Consider the following 5247-nt stretch of genomic DNA (forward strand, 5'->3'; position numbering starts at 1 on the left):
AATCTGAAAGCTGAATAAACATTACGAACACGTGCATTCTTTAGAGCTTTGTGTGCGTCGTACAAAATTTGAAAATTTCAAGAACGGATAATTTTACTAACTCGTCACTGAAACAAGTATGACAAGGTGTGACAACTCTCCCCGGCCTCCACTAGATGCCTGTACTCAGATTCTTCTGTCTCTATGCACACCGGGATTGCGAAGACACTGGTCTGTATTTGTTGGGATTGCGAATGGAACTGTCCTGAAATTATGCTTTTCTTGCAGTGTTACGACACACAGCGTAAAACTGCTCTATGCATGTGAGACACACACACACACACAAACGGAAAAAGTGTCTGCATCATTGGCCATTGTGCCAAATGCGTCCCAATGCGGTAGCTATGGTAGGGACCAGCTCCGATGGCTCAGTGGTTAGCGTGCTGGCCATGTCCCGTCGAGACTGGGAGGTACCCGGGTTCGAATCCCGGTGCCGGCTGTGCTGTCTGGGGTTTTTCCTGGGTTTTCCTCAGACGCTTTCAGACATATGTCGGCACAGTTCCCTTAGAAGTCGGCCCAGGACGCACATTCCCCCAGGGCGTGAGTCGTGACGTCGCCCACATACGTGAGGCCGACAACGGCAAGCCCTATCACCACCACCACCAGCTATGGTAGGGAGAGCATTGGCGGTAAATTTCTGGTCTGGTCACGTGGTCCTATAAAGGCCACAAACGTACCTGCACAGTGGTTGGTCCAGTGAAGTTATCGTTTTAAACCCCATTGGCGAACAAGAGAGAAGGTTTGGGCGACTTCTTATGGTTCTGGTAACATTTTTGTGTTGCAATGAAAAAAATGATGAAAGTAAATGAACGGCCTCAGATATTTGAAATTTGCGGAGCATTTATATTCAGAAACTGCCACTTATCACCATGAATGGGAACTCCTTCCTGCCTCCACAGCGCACAAGTGTGAAGAACACAAGAACGTGTCCAGGCTAACGTGCACCGGGGTAAATAAAAACACGCTTCGTCATACGCTCGAAAAACAGAGCTTCACCGCATACCACGCTCCTGGCCAACCGTTCTCTCCCTTGATTTGGTGAAATCGGAGGGGGGGCGCGTACGCAATTTTTGTGGTAATTATGAACTGCATAATGCCACAAAAATGCACTTTGCACAATGTTCTGCAGTTCTCATTCGCCTGCACTCTAAAAAATACATAGTGAATTGTGCTAAGGTAGTGCATGCCTTTGACGTGTCAGACCAGCACAATCACCTCGGTACGAAGCCCTTACAAATTTAGACACGCAATGTACAAAATTTCCAATATTCTGATATTCCCGTCAATACGTCGCAATTCAATACAGAGTTTCTTAGAGTATTAGAAAATTGCATTGTTCAAATGCCAGCAGTAAAACTGCAATACTGTAACACGTAGTCGCTTCGTACGCTGTAATCGCAACAAAAGGCGCGGTAAATATTCTACGCAGCATCTGGTTGCACCACATTTACAGCACCGGCTGCCACCGGTTCCAGCGAGCACGCGCTCGCGCCGATACGGAAACCTTGTATCACAGGCGGTAAGTGTCTCAAGAGAAGAGTCAGTTCCTCAAACGCAACAAAAGATGAGCGAGGGGAAAATTCCTATCGGCTGCATGAGAAACATACTTCTATGAATTCGTCGTGTAAGAGCGGAATAGTTTTGCAACTCCACGCACGGAAGGCGTTCAAAGAAACCGAAAGGTTTTCAAACTTCCGGCTATACAGTTGGCACCTGTGATAACGGCTGTACTACTACGCTACTTCTGTTTCTATACGCTTTTACGTGGCCTTGATACCTTGCAAGTGCTGTCTGCGACAAGGAAGCTATATAGTCCGAGCAAGGAAGCTATAATTGCTGCAATATCAGTGGCTGACCTCGAAGAAGAAAAGACGCCAGTTGACGGACGGCCAGCGAGTACCGACTGCGGGACTCGACCCCACATCTGATCAGGTGTGCATGGGTGTTGATAAGGCTCAAATGTTGTGTTCGTCTAATATAGTTGTTCGTTGTGCATCTGCAATTTATGTTACTTGAAGAAGGAGCTGCAAGAAGCATAGAAGCATGGAGTGACGTGGTACAGGAAGGCCGTGACGTTACGCGACGCCCTGCTTGAATTTTGTGACAAATTTTTATGAAAAACAGGAGGAAGGTCTCTCCATTCAGATCGTTGCAGAGTTTTTCTCTTACAGCAAGACACCCCGCGTTCCCGTTCAGCATACATGCGAGTTCCTACGGTGTATCTGATGTAGTGCCCAAGGGCAGTGATGGTTGTCCTCACACCATTTGTGGCAGTGACATTTTGAGTTAGCCTGTGCGAGCAGCATCGCAAGGAATAAACCAGTTTGTTGCGCTCACGACAGAGATCGTCCAGGCCTGGAAGACGCGCGAAGTGCATTCCTCTGCGGGAATCGACCACGTCTTCAGAGAAAACGTGAAAGCGATCACAGAAGAGAGTTGAAACTCATCGTCATGCGTGAAAGACATATTCTAGGATGGTGTCTTTCTATGGAACATGGCTCTAAACATTCTGCGATTGGTAAATGGAGAAACGAAAATAGAATACTATCCAAAGGCTAGCGAATGAAACCAATCATAATCGAATTTCAGAGGACACCTCCCCTGCGAAATCCTGGGAACACCTCGGCCAGGTCTAAACACAAAGCGTCGGCCGTATTCTGGCTCCGCACCCAGGGAACCCTCGAGCCAGTGGCGTAGCCACAAAAATATCTCGGAAGGGGGTCTATTGGGACTTTACACCCCCTCGTTTCCTTCTCTCAAATGCACTACCAAAGGTACCGTTTAGGGGAGGGGGTGAAACCCAGAACCTCGCTCTCCCCCCTCTGGCTACGCCATGTGCCAGTGCCAGTGTCAGTGCCCTGTGCGCTTCTAGGGGCCCTCTCAATGGCCTTGCCAGTTCACTGAGTACATGCTCGCTGCATGTGCACTGGAAGCGCTGCAAAGGCTGTCACGAATTCGACTTGAAGCACACTTGGCCCTACGAACCTCTAAGGGCAGAGTGAGAAGGCGGGGGCGGACCACGATATTCCCGCTTGCGAAATCCCCGACTCGAAATTCACGGTCTCCAAACAAGGAAAATTAAGGAGAATGCTCGATGGCTTCGTAAGATGATATGACGTGTTTAAAAGCATGACATCACTATTTAAGCACTCAAATTCAAGGGTTTTTGTCGATGTCTGTCCAAGTCGTTTTAGCGAACGAAAGCCACGTATTAGCTGCCGTTATAGGCTTCGAAGGGTGGACACGACGGAGCAGCATGTTGGTTAACAACAACAAATACATCGTTTCTATGACCTGGGGTGATTCACCACTGCATGTTGGTTAGTTTATTATTAGGATAGTCCAAGTTCGGTGTTTGCATTTTTATGTCCAGGTTATATATAGTGTAAGTTCGCTGTTGGCAGTTTCCCGAGCGCGACTGCGCATTTTATAGTCAGATAACATTTCTTTACAGTATAGTTTATTTTGCAGCGGGGATTTCGATCACTTTATTTCGAGGTACACCCGAGCGCGGCACTCGGACAACGTGCGTCGAGGGACTGCCTCCTATAGGCCTGTCACGCTGAAGCTTTTCGCAGAGCCAGCTAGTGACCGACGGGCAAACTATACACCCTAGTTCAGCGGCATCCCGTGTGCACATATTTTTCGTAGTTTTCTTGTGAATGCGAAACGTTGAGCAGCGCTCGAGAGCGAACACATGTCGCAATATTAATTGATGTGGGTAAAAGCGCTAAAACGGAAAGGGACGAAACACAGACACTGAACTGTTTTACGTCCCTTTCCGTTTTAGCGTTTTTACCCACATCAATGATTCATCAACAGGACCAAAAGGTAGTTTTAAATGCCAATATTAAAAATGAGATGTTATTCTTGTTCGGTCGCAGGAAAGTGAAAGTCGCGCAGGTGAAATTGAGAAGATAAACGTGTCTCAACAGCTTTGCAAACAAACCGCGCGAAAGGTATCGCAGCCACCGTTGGATTAGCGCTGTTAGCCGTGTGATATCGATGTTCACAAGATTATCAATGAAATTACTTCAGATACGTTTATCTAGGGCACAGACAAGACGTTCACATGTCAGACAGCAGGTGTCTTAAGTTCGGCAACAAATATGCGAAGCATCGTGGTTCTAGCTTTGAAATAACAGACGACGGAAATGAGTTTTCAAGTTTTACAATGACACCTACGTTGTCTTTGAGCAGACAAAAACAAACAGTAGCTTATTAAGATGATTTAACCGAGGGACCTCGTCCGTAAAAGCTTACAATCCCCCTGGTAACTCTAATCTGGCATGTGAATAGGACGCCTCATGTCTGTCGTGTTCTACCTAACATACACACACTTCACGTCATCAAACGAATGTCGGTGGGCTAACACATGGTTTATTTTGCACAGTATTGCACATCAGTAAAATTGCTGAAAGGTTCTACATGGAGAAATTACAGCAGGCCCAGAACGGCCGACTGCCGGATAACTAGGAAGTAATCCGTGTCTCGCGCGCTCATGGCGCGTGTGTCGGAAAACTGCAGCGCCGCCTGGGTAGTTCAACAGGCCTATATAGGGCTGGTTTCAGGTGGTGACGTTCGTGCGCCTCTTGTCGCAAAGATGCCCAGCGCACGGTGCTGGCTATGGACGAAAATCTGAATTTGGGGAGTGTGCAGGTAGCTTCATAAAGGACGCTAGCGATAGTTGTTGTTGTTTTTGTGTGTGTGTGTGTGTTTGTTTGTAAGCAAAGAAAAGAGGAGGAATTGAACTCGTTTCCCGACGTGTTCTACTACTCCTAACATAAATTTCCACCCCCACCACCACCACCACCCAAAAATACTTCTCAGGTGCTCTACTCGAAAGCTTGCTATTCACCATTCACATGTTCGCTATTCAGAATTCCACTATTCACAATCATAAACTATTCACAATTATCCCAAGATCATGCACAGAGAATCCTAGAAGGTTGTATCCATCCCACAGCTCTGAACAAATTTCAAAAGTGCCGCCAAGGCAGCATCCCTCGTGTTCGGTGCCCAAAGTCCCAACACCTTCACTATATCGAAGACCCTGCTGTCTAGTCGAGCAAGTGTATCCTTCAGTGTAGCTCCTTGTGATGCGTACCTAGTGAAGTGCATTATAATGTGCTCCGCCTCCACCGTTGCACAAACCGAACAATTGGTAGAGCGATAGTATATATCTGCAGTGCGTTGCGTAGCAGATAC

This window comes from Ornithodoros turicata, chromosome 6, assembly GCF_037126465.1.
Source record: "Ornithodoros turicata isolate Travis chromosome 6, ASM3712646v1, whole genome shotgun sequence".
Lineage (NCBI taxonomy): Eukaryota > Metazoa > Arthropoda > Arachnida > Ixodida > Argasidae > Ornithodoros > Ornithodoros turicata.